This window comes from Lepisosteus oculatus, chromosome 12 (genome assembly GCF_040954835.1).
Source record: "Lepisosteus oculatus isolate fLepOcu1 chromosome 12, fLepOcu1.hap2, whole genome shotgun sequence".
Taxonomy (NCBI): domain Eukaryota; kingdom Metazoa; phylum Chordata; class Actinopteri; order Semionotiformes; family Lepisosteidae; genus Lepisosteus; species Lepisosteus oculatus.
The window spans coordinates 21,331,706-21,356,498 of record NC_090707.1 but is presented as its reverse complement, the minus strand read 5'-3'; the positions used below and the strand labels follow the sequence as shown (position 1 = coordinate 21,356,498).

The window sequence follows — 24,793 nt, the reverse complement described above, 5'->3', positions numbered from 1 at the left end:
GGAAGCCTGAGCCTCCCTCTGGGGCTCTGCCTGAAGCTTTATGAGTATTTAGTGCAGAAGATGTATGGATAATATTAAACAAACTGCACTGTGTATTAAGAGCTTTTGAGCAAGCTTTCAACATCCATACCCCTTGAGAGCAGAACGTGTGTCCCGTTCAATACTGATGCTGAGGAACAGTAGACAGGTTCAGATACCCTAAACCAAGGCTGACAGAAAGGCACAAATTGTGAGCTACACCTTTGGCAAGAAGCAATCCTGAAAGATAGCCAAACTGAGTAATGCAGAACTCCTATCAGTTAAAGCTTTTCTAAACAAGGAACAAATGGATTATTAAAACCCAAGGAAAGCTTGTAAGCCTTTCAATTGTGAGTGGTTTGCTTTCTCGCCTATCTTTCACAGGCACTTTATTATGTTGTAGACAACAGTGACAAGAAGCCCGAAAAAAACTCCAAATTTGGTTATAATTTGCAACTGTTTTAGTCAAAGCCTAGAGCCCTGGGATATGCAAATAAGGGTTGCTCTGTGAGTTCACACCTCGAGTAGAAAAGCTGCCTGTTCCTTTGCCAGATACACACAGTACCATTTCATCTTCATTCCACACTCTACCACAGAGGCCTCAACCTCTACTGTCCCTGAAGGGACCATAGCTCTTGATGCCTTCCTAACTTCTCATGTGCTTCACTGGGGATGAGTTATCTGATCATTGCAATCGATTCAACAATTCCAAGTTCCAGAATATTGTTAAGATTCTGTACCTGTCATCAGCATCACTCTTTTCAGATATTAACTGTCAAAACCTGGGAAAAATATCAAATACACCCAAATGAGCGAGCTTAAGTTCCAGAAGAAATTAAATGAAAAATGCAATCCTCAAACAACAGATTCACACTGTTGCTCCTCAAACTTACAAAGAACATTCAAACTCACAAATATAACACAATTAACATCATATCAATAGTATGTAGCCTGTCACAAGGTACAAGTAGCACGGGACATACACCATTCATACACTCGCCATTGAACGGTTGCTAGATAAGTTCCTGAGGGTGCACACTTAGGGCTTGAGTAGTAACTGCTATTATTTCATTTCACATACACTCACATAAGACATACACTAACTTACTGTATGGGTATGAGTGAGTATTGTGCCGTGAATGGAGAGCGCTCTCAAAGTGAATGATACTCACTTTTTTACTTTGGTATATGTGACTTTCCGGACGGGTCAGCCTATGGTGGCCTCGAAAGGCCAAACCTAATCCCAGTTCTAAAGGTGTATTTATGGAGATGGTTAAAACCACATGCATGTGAAGAAGGGGAAAGTTTATTGTTTATGTTGATGTTTATTGAACCCGCATAAAGGGGAAATGTAAACAGCTTGTTGTTAAGATATATTTGATGGTGTTTTTTTTTGTAGGAAATCAAATGGACATATTATGGATATATAAATTGTGAATTATGGTTTTGTAAAGGAGAAATGGTTTGTTCCAAAGCTCCTCAGCCTGTTAGGGGGTCAGTTGGTGAGTGAGGTAGTTGTGACTAAAATCAGAGAGAAGGCAATAAGAGTAACTGCAGGAGAATTTGTCTTTATTTGAAGGACTATTTTTGTTCCTTTGAGGGGGTTTTCTTGTGTGGGGAATGGGGAGCACTGTAAATAACCTGCACTTTCTTCACTAGAGTGCTTTGCAGTGGAGCCATTCTTTTATAAACAGACCTACTTTGGCCTTCCCTAGGGCATTGTGTGACAATATTGTAAATTGAGATCATACTTACTGTCAACAAATAGAACAAGTTAGTTTGCAGTCAGTACAACAGGCCACAGAATATCACAAGATCTTCAGTATTGTCATAGGTAAATCTGTAGAAACACTGTAAAATATCTAAGAATGCCAGCATTATAACATGGGAGGAAACACCTTTAAGGCTTCTGTCAAGAGGGAAGGCTACATTCTCATAAACTCATGCCCCTTTTCTACTTATAACATGGCATGCCTGCTTTCAGGCTGAGAAATCACAGCCATGGAATGAATAGACCTGACAGATGCACCAAGGTATGAAGCAGTACGCAGTGAACTTCACATGTAGGATCTAAGTTGGTACAAAGCATGTCTAATTGTAAATCAACCAAGAACAACACATTTTAAAAGTAAAACAAAGGGACAGTTCACGAATGAGACATACAAAACTTCTGCAAACAAGACGTGCAGTGCATTTAAAATGAGTGCCAAAAGGCTGCTTCACTGTGAAAATCACACACATCACAGAGGGCGATTTATATGGGGCAAAAACAAATGATAATGTTATGGTTTTCCAAGAAAAATGCAGTAGGACACACAAAACGTCTCACATTTTCCATATTTGTTTCTAAATCATTCCAGATCTGAAATAACCATTTTTTATTTATAAATACACCCCTATGTCGAGATTAAAAAATTGCTGATCAGATAAGTACCACATCTTGAGGTGAATGCTAGAGGCCAGCACAGAAGCCACCTCTGAACCAGACGTCCTACTACAGAATTCTGCCCACACCCGTAACACAGTTGAACATTTCTTACCTGTGAACTAATTAAAACCACCTATCCAACCAATGCAGGGTTGTGGGGGAGCCAGAGCCTATCCCGACAAGCAAAGAGCACAAGGTAGGGTACATCCAGGATGGGAAACCAGTCCATCATTGGGCAGACACAGACAAAACACACAATCACACCAGGGCCAATTCTCCCAGAAGCCAATTAACCTACCAATATGTCTGCAGTGTGGGAAGAAACCAGAGCACCCGGAGGAAACCCATGCAAACATACAAACTCCATGCAGATAGCACCCCACGAACTGGACCCAGGGCCCCAGCTCGGCGAGCCAACAATACTAACCACTGCGCCAACATGCTGCCTCTGATCCGAACCAGCGCACGATTTAATTATTTAATTTAGATCAAAAAGAACTGTTCTACTGCTAAAGAAGGTTTTTCCACTAGTCAAAACGGGAATTCATTTCCAACTCTACATCTGGGATACATCAGTTAGTGAAATGGATGGTACGTGATCTACACTTAAGATCTTTCAGTCTATCCAATTATAGAATTGCAATTCTCACTGACAATCTGCAACCTCTCAAGTATCCACTGTGGGTTCCCATTCAAATGTAGCTAATGAAAATCCCCAGATTCACACTAGCTGTGTCTAGACGACAGGTCTCAGCCTGCACTTCTTTATAGCCTTTTACTCCAAGGAATCGAGCATTTAGATAAACCGTTAGATAAACATTCCAAGTCTAAATTCTAAAAACAAAACTTATGACATTAAGTAAGGAACAAAAAACAAAATAATGATCATGACAATGCTCATTGGCAGGACATATTTCATTTCCTAGGTCTGATATTTGCTAATATACAGTAGTACACTGGATGCTGCAAAAGGCAAGACAGTGTCATTGCAGAAAAGCACACAGGTGCCTGATTAAATAAAGTGATACAGTAACGATTAAGGCATCACTCAACACCTCCAGAAACAGAAACAGTACAAAGAAACACTCATCACATCATTTTGGACCTTCAACCTGAAGGTAACTAAGGATGGAGTTAGAAGTGCTCTAAGGAAATGAATGAACTGTTTGAAGTCATCTGGACCGCACTCACTAAGCGTGTGGGTCCAGTGTTAAAACTTTAAACTTGCTCTGACAAATGTATCACTATGGCTACCCTATTTAGTGAGGAAAAGAACGGTTGAAACTGGAATACATCAACTGTGTGTTTTTTGAGTCCTATCTTATCAAAACACACTTGCATGAAGGAAAGCAGATGAAAACTGCTACAGAAAACTAGTCCTTTTTAGAAAAGGGCAATCTGCACCTCCCAATTCCATCTGTACCAGGAGAGTTTTTCAGCCGGGAGACATTAACAGAATGCACAGTCCTCTTTCCCCCCCAGTATGTCAACAACGTGGCTCTTTAACTTTAATAAAGAATTTCAGAACAGTTTGTACACTGACAAAACAAAAGTAAAGAAGACTATGTACAACCTTTTTGTTATTCTGCTCCTTCCAATATTCCAAATTCTTAAGATTTTCCATCAAGCACATTCTTATTTATTGGAATCAACATGCAGTGACACTTTACGTTCTACTATTACAGAGCAAACATTTGGTGGAGATTTATTTATTTGAAAAATAAAGAACACCTGCTGAATTTCAAATACTGTATAGGGTAACATTTCCTAGATTTCCAACTCCTATACCTTGTACATTTCATTCTTACAAGACTGTTAATAGGCTTAAAAACTGTCATTGTAATTAGTAATCATGTCTTTGAATATACATTTTTAAAAATGCCGTATACACTTAAGATTGAAATTTTCATTTCCAATCCCTACTTAGAAGCCTAAGATTTCTAATTCAGAAGTGTTATTAACGGTCAGCAGACTCCCACAAAAGAAACACACAAAAGACATGCTGTAAGGGCAGCTGGACTAGAAATCTGTATGTGACCGTGTCAATTAATCCGTTTTTCATCTGTGATGTCTGTGCACAGAAAAGAAATACAAGCAGGGATTATTGTCCTGACGTAAATAAACAGGCAGCCAAAGATGGAAACGAATGATTTACTTTCCGCTGATCCTCGATATAATATTAACATCTTATTGAGTGCAATGGAAGGGGTGGAACATTAGTTCCTGGGGAAGAGGAAAACAATCACAAACGTTCTGCAATACTCACATCAAACACTTGACTACTGTCACATGACATGGACCGCTGAGTTTTATATTTTTAATAACTAATATCTACGCACACATTTTTTTAAAAAAAAAGATACAGGTTGAACTGTATGACAGATTAAAAATGTTGTATGAAAGTTGAACAGATGGTAGTGCTGCCTCAGACAGAATGCCAGCTTGCAGGGATTCAGCAATTGGCTAAACAAACAGTAGCAAAACAGCCAGCTGCTGCCTACCTCCAAAAACGCTGAGAAAGGGCAGTGAGGAACGTACAGAACTGAACCAATGATAGCACCTCCTGGGTCTAATGAAAACCAGTTACTAAACCACAAACAGGGAAATTAAAAGCAGCTTCTATGTGCAGCATGACTTACACTGTACTCTACACAGAACTGGGAAAACTTGTGTTTCAAGCAAACTCCTGGTCTGCCAGAGTTCTCTCTTAGATAATACATACAGTATCACTTAAACATCTGACTGCCACTTAAATGGTTAAAGGATTTAGCTGCTGGTTAATTATTTTATATAGCGAGGAGTCCAGGTATGCAACTCCAACAATCAACCCACGCACCAAGTCTCAACTAGAATTAAACTTTTGTTACAAATTTCTCTTGGTCATTAATGTACATGAGTGAGTTTTTTTTTTTTAAAAGGAAGAATTGCTCCAAACATGAAACATTTTCCCCACAAGAATTGTGATGCTGTCGTAAATACCACAGTAGTTGTTAAGGCTTTCATTTATTTTATGAAAATATTTTAAAGTGGAATAGAAAGGATTCTGCAGTGTTCTGAAGAATAAAAAAGCCCAAATTCCCTAATGCAATATCCCAGCTCCAGTGGAAACAAATATGGAAAATGTGAGAAGTTTTGTGTGTCCTACTGCATTTTTCTTGGAAAACCATATCATTATCATTTGTTTTTGCCCCATCTAAATCGCCCTCTCTGTGATGTGTGTGATGTTCACAGTGATGCAGCATTTTGGCACCCATTTTAAACGCACTGCACATCTTGTTTGCAGAAGGTTTGTATGTCTCATTCTTGAACTATCCCTTTGTTTTACTTTTAAAATGAAATTGCATTTTCCCCACAAAGACGTTTTTCACGTTTGATCGTTCTTGATAGGGAAGTTACCTTGGATGTAATTGATCACTGAGACTGTTGCAGTATAGCCTATAAACAAAAACATGCAAACTCTGAAGAATCTGTATCAAAGAACAAACAATCCATTGCACAACAATAAAACAGCATTAAAGAACAGTAAGTTTAATTAACCAGTAAGTAACCTTAACTGTAAGGCTGTCTAGATTCAATGACTGTCAACAGTATTAAAGTGTCAAAATGGCTCATTCAGAGGTCATAGCAGGCCTCATTAGCTGGCTGAGCTGGGATTCACAACCAAGCTCTGTGTTAAGTCCAGCCGTCAAATCAGACCACTGAGTAACCCAATCTGCACTATTAATCCCCGATCTACAATGCTTACTTTTTTCCCCATGTTCCAGACTAGAGAAATGGATTTGCGAAAAATGCATGATAACTCTTCACATAATCAACCGTCTGTTTACAAAAACATTTTCAAATGCTGAAAGACCTGCATGAAAATAAATCAATACACAAAAGAATTACAATAATTTAATGTAAATTCACTGCATATTTGAAACATACACACCAGGTACAGTATGTTTCCCTAGTGTACCCACAGAGAGCTGTATAAACAAATGGGAAATATACCACTAGCTACTGTATACTGTAACATTTTTCATGAAAAACTGACAGCCAAAATTTGTGAAATCATACAATTTAAGCATGCCTTTTTTCTTTGTTTTCCTGGTGTGTTGAAACAGTAATGGAAACATCAATACATTCGGCATCATGAAGAAGATTCTTTACCCAAACCTGGTAAAAACTGACTTTTTCTGCTAGTTCAATTATATCATTGACAGGGAGCACAGGTGTGGAACCCATATAAAATAAAAGAGCAGCACTTCGTCACACCTCTCAAAATCATGCACCTATTTTGGGAACAGAAAAAAAATGCACACTGGGCTTCTGAAACAAATGCAAGCTGTATGTTTTTTACAGATACAGGATTTATCTCCATTATTTACTACCCATTTTTACCTTTATCCACTTTAAAATGTATGCTATTAACAGACATTTACACATTTTCATGCATTAGGGCTATTTCCTTGCTTGTGAAGTCACACTTGTTATTGTAACAACACTATTCCCAAACAATCCGATAGCAAAAATGCCTCCGTGCAATTTACTTTTTTGAAGAGCAGTTTTCACAAATGCCACTTACATGCATGCAGAGTTTGTACGTCACCATTTATAACATCTTAATGGCAGTTTGGGACATCTTCAGACCAGCCAAAACAGAACAGCAAATTCCACAATTTACACAAACATTATACAAGCAAAGTTTCTAATTTGAAACTGCTAGTACACATGGCTGGGTCTGTCCACCTTTACTTTTGTTCTTATTCAAAAGCACTGCTCAGGTGCTATCTTTACACAGCACAGTCACCTCAAGGGAATTTACTTTGTGCTGCAACAGAAACTTCCAAATCCCGTATTTCTAATTTCATTGAATATTGTGTTCTGCAGGGAGGAATAGTGGCTAACACTGCTGCCTTACAGGGCTGGGGCCCTGGCATCTCTTCCAGACCTGGCTTGTCGACTGTGGAGTTTGTACTGTACGTTCTCCCTATGTTCATGTGTGTTTCTTCAGAGTGGTTTGGTCCAAAAACACAGTGGTAGGTTAATCAAGCTCTGGAAAAATTGACCATGGTGTGAATCTGAGTGTGTGTGTCTAGTTGTGCCCCGTGATGGACAGGTGTATCCTGCCTTGTGCCCAGTGCTTGCTAGGATAGGCTCCAGCTCCAACACGACCTTGCGTTAGGCTACTACAAAACAGTCTTGGATATAGACTGCATTCATGTGTGCATTACCAGCCATTTTTTTCTCAACCAGGAAAAAGCCAGACCACTCAATATACAAACCCAGCGCAGTCCTGCACTGCAGTTCAAATGGATCCATGTGGTCGAGTGCTTTATTAAGCCAATCGCCCAAAGCCCTTGTCTTCTCCCCTGAATTTGGCTTGTCATTACAAATTTGTCACAGCCAGTGACTGCTTATTTACATTATTTAAGATGAGATGCTACGTTATCCTTACGGCCAAAAGACAAATTTTTCCAAAACAGGCCTGACGTCAGTGGCCTAAAGCAACACTACATACGGTGCCCAGGTCGATACACGCACACATTAATGATAAAAGCAAGGGCTGCAATGCCCTTTTCAGTGCCTCCCCATCTGCAAATGTGAATACTAATAAGAACAATTCATAAAAAGCTTAGACACATTTGATCCCAAACCTTATTAGATCCACTTAACTTTTTCATACTTATGAAACGTAGGTGTGACTAAAGCCATATCATGCTAATCAAAAATTGTAATGCTATCGTAAATACCACAGTAGTTGTTAAGGCTTTCATGTATTTTAGGAAAATATTTTAAAGTGGAACAGAAAGGATTCTGCAGTGTTCTGAAGAATAAAAAAGCCCAAATTCTAGGTAAACTAAAGCAATATCCCAGCTCCAGTGGGCTCACTGTCAATATCAGCAATAGAAACCAGAACATTGCACAAGGCACATGGGAACTATACACTATTACATATAATTTTAGGTTTTAAAAAGCATTAAGATAAAAAAAAAACAGAAACAATGTGGATTTAGCAATTCTTTTGTAAATATAATTTTAATATTTATTCAAGTATATGTTAATAAGAAAACATATGTTAATGTGGTTTTAAGTTTTTGAGTCCCCAAGTACCTTTAATCAAGGAACATCACTGTCATTCAGGTCTTTAACCTACTGAAAAGCATTAAATATGATATTTTCTATAACTGCCATATTTTAATGTCCAAAACTCAACTGAATCTCGGATTTTGAATGTTACTTTAAAAAATGAAATCTATTTGCTTAATATGATGACCTGTATATTCGACACAATATAAGGTAAGTTGGGGGCAGCACAGGGGTACAGTAGTGAGTATTGTTGCCCCACAGTGCTGGGGCCCTGGGTTCAAATCCAGACTTGGTCTGCTATCTGTGTGGAGTTTGTATATTCTCCCCGTGTTCACATGGGTTTCCTCCCACAGTCCAAAGACATACCGTTAGGTTATTTGCCTTCTGGGAAAACTGGCCCTAATGCGTGTGTGCCTATGTCTATGTTCTCTACAATGGACTGGCATCCCACCTTGAGCCTGTTGCTTGCCAGGATGTGCTCAGTCTCCCTCGCGTCACTGTATTAGATAAAGCCATTAGAAAATAGCTGGATGGATGGAAATAACCAGTCCTTCCCTCAGAGTCACCATCAGGAAGTGCTGCACCCATACAGCAAATGTATGTCAAAGCTGTTTTCATTTTTCATTAGTCGTAATCTAGTACTTTATAGCAAGGAGGAAGTCTGTTTTTTAACAGACCTTTCACTAATTGCTCGAAGCAGGAATGCGTTTTCCCCCAGCATGTTGTCCAACTGTGGAATATCAGTGTAAATATAACAGTATAATTAAAAGCGTTATCATTCCTGTTGGTAAATCTGTAGTGCTGCTATTATGATTTTTGAAGTGTATTATATTTTGCAGTTTAACAAGCTGTAACAATCTCATGTAGGGCTGTGAGAATATGGAACAAGCTATCTAGTCCTGTTGTGAAAATAACATGATAGCCTTGAATCAGTTAGGAACTACAAAACAAACTAGGCAGACTGAAGGGCCTCGTCTCATTTGTAGCTTCTCTTAGGTTATCTATTGATGATAAAAAAATATGTTTGACACCAACATGTCACACTTTGTCAAAACTTCAGCACAGCACAAAGGGTTTTCGCTTAACCAGTTTTCATCTGGCATTTGACCACAGTTGCTTTTAGAATATGTTCTACAAAACATAGTTGCTTGGATTTAGTCACGGGTTGAACCTCAGGGGAGGTAATGCATTAATAATAACAGCAGCATGACAGCTTTCATACATTGTGTGACATTTTGCAATTTCATACAAAGCATTTGAAGGAACCCATCACTCTATTCATGCAGATTTGTTGAAAAGGACGTATACAGACCGTGGATATTAATTGTTTTGGCGTCATTGTAATTGATCATTCACGTCAAACCATGACGTGACTGACTGCAGCAGGAGCACAAAACAGCCCAATGTAAACAGGTGATTAGGGAGATTTAACCTGTTGAATATCATGTCTAGTGAAAATTAAGAAACAAAACCATGGAAAGAGACCGATATGTCCTACTGATCACGAGAACAATGCCTTATGCCATACACAAGAAGTTAGACTAAGTGAGTCTTCAGCTGCAAGCCCTCCAAGGTGGTAACAGAAGCCGTCAAACAACCTAATGCTTAAAGTATCCAAAAAGACAGCTTGGACAAATGCAATAACACTATTTTTTGCCATGATCCCACATTTAATACACGACCTCTATGTTGATTACACTCATTCTTGAAAGCACATCTTATCTTTCTCATAATTGCACAATTAGTGCCCTATAAATGTTTGTGCAGCGTGGGTGAGGTAAAAAAAATGAAACACCATGAAAATAGTATATGAGAGACACCAAGTACTTTGAAAGTAAGGGCTACCACACAGGTGTTACAGATGTATTAATAAAGCAAATAGCACTGTGGCATGCTTAGGGATTAGGGATGCTTAGAGACCTCAGTGATGCTGAAAGAGGCGTGATTATTGGGACATGTTCGGCAAGGGCTTTAGCGATCAACACAGCTCAGTTTGCTGAGGTTTGATGAACAATAGTGCCTAAGGGGATCTCAGCATGGAACTGCAGGGAAAGATACCAGCAACAGGGCAACAGAGATCAGAGGCACATACTGTACTCCTAGACTGTTATATCCCCAAACTGATTTGAAGTTGGAGACAAAGCTGCAGAGAAACTGTAAATCACGCGAGTGCAAATTTCAGCCTAGAGCACAAAAAAAACAGTTTAATCAAAAATGAACCACGTACTGTAATAGGTTGCAGAGCGGGATACCAAAACCTGGCTACAGTGCAAAAACCTCTCCTCACACCTGGAAATACACATTCGCAGGTGGTGCAAAGAGGACAGGCAGTGGAATACCAAGCAGCTGAGGAATGCAATATGGTCAGATGAATCATCTTTCACTACATTAGGCAAATGGACAAGTTGTAAATGTAGCTCCAACACTTGGAACTCTACAGCCCTAAGTGCGTGGTTCCAACAGCGAAGGGTTCTGGTGGGTCCATAACATTGTGAACCGCATTTTCCTGGCAAGGTTTGAGGGCACTCATTCCCTTAGAAAGCAAGGTCAACAATAACCACTTCTTAGTGGTACAGAGTGATCTTCTTCCTCCCCTGCTGCAGCGTTTCTTTTGTGCCAGGAGGAGTGTCTTCCTGGAAAGACTATGCCCCCATCCAAAAAGCATGCGTGGTCACCCAATGGTGTGATGATCATAACACTGAAGTTATCCATATGTCATGGCCTTGTCAGTCACCTCACCAGAAAACATCATTTTCCACCTCCATCTACTAGAGGTGTGAGTTGATTACCTTTCTAGTGCAAAAATGGTGCCGCATTCCTCCTGCAGAGCTCCAGACTCTATACCACAGTTATACAGGCCATATATAGTGGCACAAAGCCCTCTTAAGTGGATTTACATTGGTGTTTCCATTTTCTGTCCACTACCACTATTTCCCTGAGCGTCACTAAAACACCCTGGTTTGTTTTTATGCATCAATAAGCCACTTTTGCCCAAAAAAAATCAAAGCTTCAAACTTCCTGATGATGATAGAGTTTGACAAAATACAGATCACAATACATACAACCCCATTATTTCTTATCGACTTAGAATGGCTCAGCAGAGTCAGCATACAGGCTTTTACAGCTTAGTCTGTAAGATTTATAGACGAGCTGTTAATATATTTACCGTGTTAAGATGACTTTTTTTAAATCTCAATCATTGAGTCCTTTGCTTTCATTTCATTACAGAAACTTCCATCCTTTCTCCCCTTCTTGTATATTATCATAAATGGCGATACAAGGCAGTGCAGAAGGGCAACTGTTACACAACACTACAGTATATATTAGACTAACTCTGTTAAAGCACGGGTTATAAAGAGAAACACAGCTAATCAGTTGTGCATAATAAAGGAAAACATTTTTATACCTTCACCTTCAACATTATATTTTCCCTATTCAATTCTGAAAAGTTGTACTTCTATAATAAAATATTATTTCCTACCAAACTCCAATCTGATAAGCAGTTGTCTTTCTGTGACATTGCTTGCTCTTATTATCTATAATTTAATCCAAAAAAAGCATCGTCATCTGTGGTTCTATTTATTTTCTCCAGCTCAATCTGGCTCCATAAAAGGTTGCAAAGACAACACTTAAAGGTCACCTCTTTATACATTTGTGTTACAATGTTGTTGGGAGAACTTGGCATCTGACTTATTTAAAAGACCTGTGGTCAGCAAAATAAAAAAAATAACTGCGATATCAGACAGTTTTTTTTAGTTACTTTGCAGACATTCACATTCTAGAATACAATTTTGAACAATTTATAAATATGCACGCACCTGTTACAAACATTATAACGCAAAGTTGCACTGCACCTCTGATATACTGACGTCACAGACCTCAATCTTCAGCTCAGACAACCCTCAGAGGAAACTGCATACAAATGTGTACATCTTTAATAAGGGATATAACCTGCAGGTCCTGTGTCCATCCAACTTCATCGCAGGGAGATGAATCAGCATTGACATGCCCTCAAGGGCAGGCAAAGAAAGTCTAGGCCAAAGTAAGCTGGGGTCTCTCAGACCCTACTGAGCCTTTGAGGTCTCAATTCAGACCCCCAAGCCAAACAGTCACCCAATTAGTCAGCCACATCTTTTTCCCTGCAAGAAATACACATAAGTCCACTACTTAAATCAAAAAACATATTTCTGTAATATCATTGACCAATGATAATTGAACTCTTTCCTTAACTAATCTGAATAAAGCTAGCAATAACATATTGTTTATCAGTTTTTTAATGAAATTTTTTAAAAGTATACCCTTATATTGGAGTAGTTCAAGCCTTACAATCCCAGTTCTATTACAGATACCAGTATCTATGAAATCTTGTGACAGTCACAGAAAGCACCAAATATGTGACCGAAATGTGAAATAATAGCAGAAATATTTGGCTTGGAGATTACTGCAAGCTTTAACAGACTAACTGAACCAAAAGCAAAACAGCAGTCAAGATTTCAAAAATGATACCTTGTAGATCATATAGAGTGCCCTTATTTTAATTTCTAAATATTAATTTTACCCAACAATATTTCAGAGATACATTTGCAGTGTACGACAAATCCAAAAAATGAAAGTCTGATTACTAAAGACACAACTGGACTAAATCATTGGTTTGTCCTGAAACAGTAACAACATCCATACAGTAATTAAAGGATTCTTTCTGCCAAAAAACAAACGTAGACCTTAAAGGTTTAATTTAAATGTACTGTGAGTTTCTTTGCCCCAGTAAATAAGAGTACTCTCTTGTATTTAAAACTATGTTCTCTTTCTTTCATACTGCAAGCCGGTGTTTAACTCAAATCTGAATTTGGTCCTAATGTATAGTTTTAAATTTTGCCATATCATTGGACAAGGCCACTTAAACGGAAACTGCAGTACATTTTTTTTATATTTCAGGATTTGAAAGAATCAGCATTGATGAGTGCATTTCAAAACACAATAAAAGTAAAATGTACACAGTACCTTGTAAAACAAACCAATTTACATAATAAAATAGCTGAAATGTCCAGGTGTGCTTAGCGCCATGTTCTGCGATTCAGAACGAGGCAACAAGGCATAAGACTTCTGGTGACATGATGCGGCCTTATTGCACTATAAACAAGCAGGCTTGTGAATACAGGCGAAAGCAATTCGGGAAACTCTTGCTCTCACCCATGGCAACATGGCGGCCATATAGTACCTTCACAAAGTTCACAATATTGTGCTTAACTCCAAATTTGTACAAATTTCATATACCATCAATTAATTTTATATTATAACCAGTCTGAGAAATTGGCACTTTTTACTAGAGTATCAGATGGACTATATGGGATTACTAAGCATGAATGGTTGAGCATTGTCCCCCTAACACACATCAACAGTATTTATTGTTTGTCAGATCAGATAAAAACCTTTCAACCTTTATTCATACTGAAGCTTACAGTTTCCTTGCACAAATCAAAACACGGACTTTCATAGAAGAAACATAGGTAAAAGTTTGATTCTGGTATATTCACAAACTACCACCAATCACATATTGATATACTGCTGCAATACTAATACAATTTGACAACTATATTGTAATAATATACTTATGTTCTGGTATTACACACTTTTAAAGTGTTTAAAATGGTTATAAGTTTTTTCCTATGTAATTAATAATGTCAAATGCACCATCAACATAATTTTGGGTTAAAGAAACAAGAATCCAACACCCAATAAACCGAATAACCCCAAACTAGAATTCAAACCATTATGAAGAGCTCTTATAGGCGCTAAATGTTTTCCAGATGCATGCTACCATGCAAAAGGAATTAGGGAAAGGACTAGAAAAGGAGATTTGGCCTTTCTGCCCCATCAAAAACACAATGAGAACACAGCAATAAATTGTCCACAATTATTTTGTGCATAAACATCCTAAAAATGAAAAAAATATACAAGAAACATAGCTTACCCTTTCAAAGTGACACTATTTTATTTGTAAATAAATTGGTGCCAGCATGTGAATTGGAAAGAGGTATAAGAAGATCTGAGTTCAAGCTGCCAACCAAAAACATCAAAATAAAACAAGCAATGGATTTTCTGCATTAAACATTCGTGGATTATTATTTCAGGACTAAAATCTCATCACCGGTCCTCTGGAGCAGCTGTGATGAGAGATGACAAAAATGTTAACACACCATTTTTCCTTTTACAGTTCTACAGAATTTGTGATTGATTTGCTGACGTTACAGGCGAGCTAGCTTCAGGATTCAAAGACATCAGAGTTGAAAACATAGAACACAGTATGATGCTGAATTTGTGAAATTACTAACCAGGAAGCCTTTTGTAGACTATTGCAACCACACAGCAAGTTGCTCAATTAACTTTATTAAGGAACGGTAACTCACTCTATCACAAATTAAATAACTCCAAGATGCTGTACTCATCAGCACTGCCAAACTTAAAAGGACTGGAAATAAATTTTAATCCGTGTTAAAGCTACAGTACCTTTCTCCTAAATTCATTTTGAGACAATTTAACTGCAAATATATGATGATAATGCAAAATGCATGCAAGACCAACACGACAATAAACTTGAAGTTCTTTGTTGATCATCCATTAGAAACCACTCAGCATATAAAAGAAAACAATAGACTATTATTTCAATTAGGGCTTTACAAAAACAGAAAAAACTATCGCTGAATATACTTTTAGGTCTACCACAGATACGTTGAAGGACTGCTGAAATGGAAACAGTATTACACCAATGTGGTTCAAATACTTAAATCTAGATTTTTATATTCACTTCTCAAGTCAAAATTAATTACATTTTGGCAGGCCAAAAAAATTCAATTTTCATATTTTTATTGTCACATTGGCCTTATGCAGGAAATGTGCTACTAATTTATATTAATGTCAAATGCCACAATGAATGCTAGACCAAGTAAGTTATTTTGATTTTTCCCTTCCCTTGGGGTAGCAGACATATCTCAAAGAGTAAAATCTATCTCAAGAAAAATGCAGAAATGAGAAGTAAACTGAGTGGAAGCCAAGTTAGAGGTACCGCATTAAGATACAACCATCAATCTTTGAACAGTCACTTGAAGGTTAATATCTGGTCTTCACACACCTCAGCTGAGCACATGTACACACCAGCTCATTTGCTCAGGTGACTATTACTCCACTGCGACAGTAATAAACCGGACTGAACACCAAAGAAAACTTCCTTTCAGCTCGCAAAAAAAAAAAAAATGTACTTCATCCTGGTTCTGCTTCTAGCAGGACAGTAGAGTTTGCAGTGGATTCGATTTCAGTTTTGTTTAATTCACAAAACCCAAATCTGTCAACAAGCTTTTTTTTCCTGCTGCTCTAAACGGGAGCTGAATGAAGTGCAGAATGACTGCAAAGGGAGCTGTATTTAACTATCTGTTAAATAACCCCCGCTGTGATTTTATAACACATACACATGAACTAAATATTGACTTCGAACATGCCCAGGGAACTGTATTTACTATTGTGACATTACCAGCTGCATACCGAGGTCTGTATTGTTTACTAGAAATGCTTTAATGCTAAACACACAAACAGTCCGTCACAAGCTTGTCCCTGCAATTTCAGCCCAACATTAAACGTAATGAAAAAATGATAAATCAATTATAGGTTAAATCACAAGCGTGCAACCGCCTACTTTTCACGAAATAACATTAATCTTATAAAAGAATTTCTACAGCAGTTAACGTCACAATGTTCTCAGCTACAAAACCCAACTCACTGAGAAGTGTGGGGTTTTTAAGGTTTAGGCTAGACATAAAAATGCATGCGTCCAATAGAAACAGGATAAACGTGCAATCGAAATTCACCCCTGGAGCCGCTTCGACCAAAGAAGATAAGAGTTCAAACCAAACTGCAAAGGCATCACGATTTTTATCTGCACTGCACACTATCACTGAACACAATTCAAGCACAACATCATGTTTATTAGTATTCTGTTTGTCGGCGCTAGTAGAATACAATAGCATTTCAAAACTTGAAATAAAAAGCTATATAAATAGTACGGATCCCAAAAAGAACAACCCATTGATCTGTTGCTACGGTAGATGATAATATTCCGTTTTTGCTGTCAGTCACCCTCTCCGGAACGGCCACAATATGTTATTTTGATCTTTCCATAATAGTGATCTCTTTATAATATACAACCTGAAACAATACCCAAGGCTTTGAAAATGGCAGGTAAAATAGCGAAACCAGGTGGATCTCAATCAGACATATTAGTGAAATGTATATAAAAAATAACCACGCTGGAAATTTAAATAGATTTAAGGCAGTGCATTCACAAAGGGTCTTTAATTATTACATTGCTGAATTTCATTGACAAAAAACAAGTCTGTACATGCAAATCTAAACCTGAACGTCCATACTTACCGTCTCTGATGATGTTTGAATGGAGATGGTGTTGATTTGTTTTTTTTTAGTACCGTTCGTCCGCCATTAAATTTAAACGCACAGAACGCCGCCTGCCTACAATACTACTATCACCGCTGCCGATGTTATTACTGACTGCGCATGGAGTCGTAAATGAGCTGCTGCACGAACCGCATGCAGTCAACAGCTCCGAGTGAAGACCCTCGGATACTCTCACGGGGTCGCCCCTCGGGAGCGAGCACAGCGGGAGAAACCCTACGGTGATTGGCTGAAGGAGAGCTGTGGGCCCCACCTCCTCCAGTCATGACAAGCTCTGCACAGACCGAAGGAAATCGGGAGCGCGCATTAAGACGCTCACAGTGTTTCCCTGATAATCCACTGTACTCATTGGGTAGACGCAAATGCTGGGAGGAAACAGAGTGAAAAATTCATTGGTCAAATAAGCATTGACAGGTGAATGGTATTAAATGATTGGTCGGTTTTGTCAAGCGGCATATGTTTCATTTTGTTAAATATAGGGAAGTACATCAACGCGAAGTGGAGTAGGATTTGCACAAGAGTAAGGAAACGTAAAATAAACAGTATGTACTTTTTACACCAAGCAATCTGCTTTACATTTTGAAGTTTTCATATGACAATTTATTTACATATACCATGCATTAGATACGCTGCTTGATTATAATAACTGTGATGAGCTATAATTGTAAATTCAATCTTTAATTCAATTTGGCATTTTCTTTACCTGTATTACACACAGTTCATGTCTAAATTAACCTATCATAATCGCGCTCAATATCACACTTCCAACATTTCGTCTTCCAGAAGGTTAAACAGATGTATCGGGTCCTGAATATTTTCTAAATTCAAAAAGGATAATCAACCCAACCCACACCTGATGTGAATGTTTTTTTAAAAAAAACTTTCCTATTCTTTCATATGCTTTATAAACTAAAGTTGTTTTTTTTACAGTGATGATAAAAAGGAGGATGCCACCAAAAATGACGAGCACGTTTCAGGTTCGTTTCATGGGGGGGATATGTGTATTTAGAAGACGCAAAGTGGAGTAATTTAAAAAAATCAATTAATCAAAGCTTTGACCCTGTCACCACTAATTAAATTAACTGGCTAATTAAGAAAGACACATATTTAGAAATATAAGAGTGTTATTAGGAGACTTGTAAAGGGCGATTTTTTTTTTTTACCAAAGGAGAGACGATGCGTTTGTACTGGATTCTACACCAGACTATGGTATGTTATGTGCATAATAACAAAGTCGTAATTACAACTGGGTTTTCTCTACGATGCTATATGAGAGATAGCAACCGGTGGTTACAACGCCAGGCGGCCATTTAGCACATCTAAAATGTTTTTGGAAGTTTGTAGCTATTTCAAATTGCGCGGCCGGCGGAGGAATCCTACTCCGTTGGACCCCTGAGCAAGCCCCTTAACCCCAGCTGCTCCAGGGGCGCTTTATAAATGGCTGACCCTGCGCTCTGACCCCAGGCTTCTCTCTCCCTGCCTGTGTGTCTCATGGAGAGCAAACTGGGATATGCGAAAAGACAAATTCCTAATCCAGGAAATTGTATATGGCTAATAAAGTGATCTTATGTTAATTGATGAAAGGTTTTCATCCAACTACTTCTTGAAAGATGCCGGCATATACTCCAAACAGGTCTAAGTGGCATGTACCACACTCCTACAACCCTTTGCTTGGTTAGGAGGGTGACGCACAGCAGCCTTTTTGCACTAGCAGTCCTATTGTTATGATTTCAGATCCCAGAAGGGATGCTGCTGTTGCGCCCTTGAGCAAGGTAGGTCACTCTGTTATTGTTGTAAATAATAAAGTTCTTTGAATTTTGTCTTCAAATAATTACTGGGGAAAAATAAAGAGATAACGCAACAAATCTGCTCGAGGAGTGAAAGTGGATGCTTTCCCAGAATGGATATTTAGCCACACCGCTACGAATATCATCTCTACCTCTATGATCATTGTCACTGCCTTGGCTTTACAGTTCTTATGTTAGTGCTCTGTGCCTTTTATAGCCATACTGAAGAACTTGATTAGAAATTCTGGCCCAGGGGAAAGAGTGCCCCCTACTGGTTCCCTCCCAACTGCACCACTTACTGCAGAAACCAGGATTTCCTTAAAGTAGGGGTTTCCCACTTTGGTTCCTAAAGCCCCAGTCCTTTTAGTTTTATAGGTCATCTGTAAGGTGATGAATCAAGGGAGAAATCTGTTCAATTAAGATAATTATAGTCTCTGAGGGTGAACGAGATGTACTTGTGTACTTAGATTTTAGTGTTCAGAATTTAGTCTCTAAATTACTTCACCAATCACCTGTTTAATTGTTCACAATGGAATTGTTCCATATCTTTAGAAAGTGGAGATTTAATGGTGAACTACAAAAGCTGCTGGACTGCAGCTCTCTGAGACCATTTCTGCCTTAGATGCCTACCATCTGAGAACCGACCCGGTCCAACCTTCCACGCCATCTGATATCTGACAAGATCGGACTACAGGGTGGTGACTCTGCTGCCAATTAGAATAACTCCTGCAGAGAAACCGCAAATGGAGTAGCTTATTGATGTAAGAAGATAGAAGCACAATTCCAATCTTCTTAAGGGGCTATGACCTTTGCAGCACTGGGAACAAGCATTCACTTCCCAGTGCCACGTACTCCATTCGTTCTGCACATTAAAACTGAACCTTGTGGGGAACACGACTTCGGCTCTGTTAAAATATCACATTTATGATACAGAAGAGCTACATGGCCCCAACAACCACACTTTTGTTACTATGATATTTTCCAGATATTTTTAAATGATTTTTTAGAACTGCATTTTATTGACAGCATGAGCTGTAATTGAAAGTTACTAAACAAGTGGTAAGGGGGCACAGCGTTAGATAGGTGGAAGTTTCTGGTCTTGCTTTATTGCTCAGCATACCTTTAGGCTTAGCACAGAAACCTGTACCTGTAATTAATAAATTAATTAATAAACGGTCATTAGAAAATGAAGTAAGCACTGGAGAGAGAGAGAGTAACTATTGATCCAACACATGATGGCCCCAGAAAATGAACCTGTACCTGTTCAGCAGAAGGAGTGGCTGTCTGAGGATAAACTACTGTGCCTCGCAATCAATAATGGCGTTGTTTTCAAATTTCTTAGGAACACAGGTTCCAAATGGTTACAAATGAGAGAAGCCCATTCAGCCTGTCTTGCCTTTAGAGCTCTAGAAGCTGGTTGTTCCCAGGATTTCATCTAGCCTCTCCATGAATAATTCCATGGCATCACCTTCAACACTTTTTTTTCCCCACAGACACCCTTTGTTTAAAGAAATGCCCCCTGTCTAAATTTTAAATTGCTTGCTCCTTTAATTTGTGTGACCTGCTCTTTGTTTCATTCGTAGTCCTGAAGTAATCACTTCAATTGCAGATCCTCACTTATGTTGAGCTATTGTAATCATACCCCACTCAACCAATATCACTTAATATCACTGTATTCAAATCCATCCATCCATTTCCTATCTGCTTCTTCCAATTCAGGTTTGCAGGGCAGCCAGGACCTATCCGTGCAAACAACGAGCACAAAGCGGGGATATTCAAATACACTACATCATTTTCACAAAGGTATTCTTCAGTTCATGACGAATAATGAAGCTTTGATGGGTAGGTCACAATTAAGGAAACTGACCTAATTATATTGCGACAGTTTGCAAACAATGTTTGTTCTCAAAGAATCGTTTAGTGCTGCCACGCTGCTTTTTTCAACTTTGATATGGTCAATTGAGAGCAATTTGTTTTCTGGAGCTGGGCATAAAGGCCTTGCTGTTAGTTTTAAAAAACTTAAACCTTGTGTAAAAAAAAAAAAAAGTTGAAATCTCATCCACATGCAAGAAATACGAAACAGAAGATGGGTCATATTCAGATTAATCAATTCTTCTTTATTGTCCCTGTATATATATTTAAGTAAAAGTGATGTGCAGTGCTCCATACAGGATCTGTACTTGGAAATCTGGTAACATATGTTGAACATAATTGAACAACAAAGGAAGCACAGTCCTACATCAGTACAATTGAACATCACAATTTGGGGAATTATGTACACAAAAGTAGAGTGTGTGTTTCAGAATATACTGTACGCATGCATTTTCTCCCGTAAGCTGTAAAGGGTGGTTTGTTTTGCAAAAATATATACAGAATACAGATGTATTACAAAATTATGGATCAGCTAAGAAACGCAATGCCTCAGTGTTTTTCCCCAGAGGTTAGTGAAATAATACATTAATCTGAATGCACTATATTTACAGTTATAGTATAAGGTACTGTAGGTGAAAACACTTGAACAATCTGCCATTCCACTTCTTCAAAAACATGTGGCTTAAACAGCTTTTAAAGTGCATGAATACATCATGACTAAAACAAATCTCAAGAGCTTTAACCTGCCAGGCAGGTTTCCAGCTAGAGCATGGGAAATGAGCAGCATTTCACACTTCGAGCAACTGATTGTGTAACAGAGATTGACTTTTTTATGGGTATTCTAAGAAATTGAACTGAAACCAGTATTGCACATTATAATGTGCCCACTGCAAGAATGAGTAGTATTTTTTTGTCTTTTGTAAATGGCACAGTGTGAAAGACTTGAACCTCAGACAGACCAGTTCCAAGCATCTAAAACACTCAAAAACGTACAGTGGCTATGAAGAGAAGTCCAGGAGACTGTAAGGGGGCAGTCTGGTTTTGGAGACCGAAAGAGGGAAGAGCCACCAGAAAGCGGTGAGGAGACATTCCAAATGCTGCATTCGCACAATCTGGTCTATCTGGCTAGACCCTCACGATCCGTCTGGAGAAGGAGACAAGCAGATCTCATGGTGAGATTTTGAACACATTTAGAAAGAAAGAAGTCCAGTTCAGGTTAAAAATATCTATTATTTTACAATTTTAGTAACAGCCACTGGTAAAAAGAAAACCGTATTTGGCAGTCTGGCCAAAGGTTTCAAGTGTGTGTGGATTTCCTCTGTTACTATCAAATTAAAACAGGGTTGTAAGTGAGCCTTCTTTGGAATTTACATTAGGGTGGGAAGGCTACAGTACATTACATTGGGTGTTGTCTGTTTACTGCCTATGCTCCTCTATATTAGGGATAGTTTATGTGCAGATTTTCCTACCATGCTACCAATCAAGGGGACAATCTGTTACAGAGGCTTTATTGTATGATTTCTCAGGTACACTTAAAAGCAAACCAGCACAGTGTGTCTCCGTTATACGCACACAATCACACAGCCTAATTATACAAATGTGAAAATGTGTATTTCTCAACCCTTAACCAATTAACACCCAGTGTGGCTAATTACAAAAGTTGGAGGCCAATAGGGAGGCACAGTTTCTTGGTGGTTTGCATTGCTGCCTCCCAGCAGTGGAGTCCTGGGTTCAATGGCTGGGCTGCTGTCTGCTTGGAGTTTGTACTATGTTACACCTGTGTTCGCACATGCTCCAGCTTCCCTATAGCATTTTCTAATGGCAGGTCCAGTGTAACTGATGTCCACAGTGGTATCGGGGAACAGGATAACTTTCAATAAAGCTGCACAGTGTTCATCCCATTGAATGTAATGAGAGAAGTGTTCCTGGGCTCCAGAGAGGCCATTGACTATCCATATTAATGCTTTGGAACTTAAAATTGCTTTACTTACTTTCCAGCACTTCCTCCTGGTGCTTTGAACAAATGTCCCCGTTGCTGCTGCATGTCCCATTGGTCTGTGGCTTTTATGTAACCAAGGTTACCTGTGTATCCTAAGATTTTAAAGACTGTTTCTTTAAAAAGGTTCTTGAGATCTCAAATTGGTGGCACAGCTCTTAATCATAATCATAGCCCTGCCTCGTGTCTTTCAGAGGAATTCATCTTTTGGAGATTCTCCTATCTTGGAGGGGTATCTCCATCATTAAGTGCTGAGCCTCACTTTCTCGGTTCTCGTTTTGAGAAGGCAGATGTCAATCTCTGTGGCTTGTCTCAGTTCACTCCTTGCCTACTCTGGTTCTCAGTCAAGGTCAACTGGACCTCCATGCCTTAGTATACAACAGAAAACATGAATGGTTGTGTGCATTCCTTTGTTAGCCCTTCTTTTAGTCTCCCTTCAGTGGTTCTGCACCCCATTTGCTATAGAAGCATCTGGGTGGATCTACGATCTTTGAAAAGGAATTTCGAATTAAGTTTAATTACAAATGGCATGACAGCTCAGCCACAGCTGAAGCAATACTTTCAGCATCCATGACCCAGTAGAGTGCTGTACATATTTTTGGGACCTCACTGTACAACTTTAGTTTCTGTGTCTAGTTGGACTACACCACACGCTTGATGTTTTAGCTTCTACATATAAGAATTTCTCAGTGTGTTTTAGAGACAGTGCATCATTCTGTTCCAGATGCGAAGGCATTCAGGTCCTGGTCGTAGTACTTTTGCACTGATATTCTGTGTTCATTGGTTGGTGAACTCTTTGAATTGAAATGGCACATTAGTTACTCCTGTTATCCTGATTCCTTTAAAAAAGAGAAGCCACCAATCATCTAAGGTTGCTTGGCAGCCCTTGTATGGATTTGTACTGGCCAGCCGTATATTTCCTTGGGATAGGAAATGGAAAAATACTCTTTACTGATCAAGTATAAAAATGTCATACTCCCACCTTGTGGGTGACAATATTTGTCTGTGTCTGCTAATCTTTTATGGAAGTTTACCAGTGTAGCCTAAGGTTTTTAAAGACTGTTTTAATGTGCATGGCACCATACAGATTAAATTATTTAATTTGGCAACTGAAGTGGCCTATTAAGTTGTAAATCAAAAAATGGAATTGGAAAGGGAAAAAAAGAATCAATATTGGCAAGATTTTCTTTAAAAAGAAAGACAATTTTTATTGATCTGACATTTCTCATTTATTCTGAGCATGGTATAATGTTTTTTGAGACCGTGAAACCACTAGTGTTTTCAACTGCTGAGAGGCATACCTCTGCAATTCAGAGACATAAAACAGTACTTTATCTACTTAATTTGGAAGACATTTGGAGACTTTTCATATCCCACAGCAATCTGTCAGGTTAGATGCTCCATATTTAGGTCTTACTTTTTTCTATTTCAAGTTGAAACACAACCATCTGTTTTTTGTTCTCTCTCTGCATGTGTTATTATGCTTCCTGTATCCAAGGAAAAGCCTAACAAGAAAGGTGTGCTTTATGTTTTCATAACGGCACACTATGTTGGGGAAAAAAAAACTTCTGTTATTAGAAGAGATGTTGTAATTAAGACATTCCCACAGGAAATAAAATATGATAGTACTGCATTATTACAATATTGGAGCTTGACATTTTTTCCGTTAATACGGGTACTCAATAAAAGCACCCTATAATGTGACATTACAAGTTTATTGCTCTTCATTTTAGACTGTAGTCTAAATCAAGCAGGCAACAACAAAGAAGCTATCACCAGCATTTCAAATGTAGGCTTTCAAATTATCCAAATAACACTGAAATGAGCAGTTCATTCTGAATGGCACTTGAGTCTGTTGGTAAGAATCTGTTCAGTGTTAATTTCTAGCATTTAAAAGCTAGCCTTGGTGATCCTGTTTTTGGGATCATGAAGCATATTTTTTCATACTGGTGGAAGTTCTGTCAGTGGAATCAATTGAAAACGACACAATTTACAGAATGTTTTGTGATTATATAATTGTCATACAATCCTGTCTGTACCCATATGGATATTCAGTCCACAAAGATCAGCAATCAATGAGTTGAGCATGAATGTTTGAGTCATATTGTACAACAGCAGCTTAGATGAGGTTAAGAGCTAAACTTGATTTTATCATGTGTT

At 38.5% G+C, this 24,793-nt stretch overlaps 1 protein-coding gene and 1 long non-coding RNA gene across 5 annotated transcripts in view; one reads left to right on the top strand and one right to left on the bottom strand.

The window, feature by feature from the left end:
- adarb1b (adenosine deaminase RNA specific B1b) overlaps nt 1-17,178 on the bottom strand; it is a 173,429-nt gene extending 156,251 nt beyond the window's left edge. For all 4 annotated transcript variants that reach the window (XM_015359255.2, XM_015359258.2, XM_015359256.2 and 1 more), the window contains exon 1: nt 16,940-17,178. The gene's annotated coding sequence lies outside the window, so the exon portion shown is untranslated. The remainder of the gene's footprint in view (nt 1-16,939) is intronic.
- A 730-nt stretch (nt 17,179-17,908) lies between these two features.
- LOC138241971 (uncharacterized) lies at nt 17,909-21,739 on the top strand. The gene is made up of 4 exons (XR_011191241.1): nt 17,909-17,955; nt 18,713-18,750; nt 20,485-20,568; nt 21,570-21,739. It is a non-coding gene; the product is annotated as an uncharacterized lncRNA (long non-coding RNA).
- Nucleotides 21,740-24,793: the final 3,054 nt, after the last annotated feature.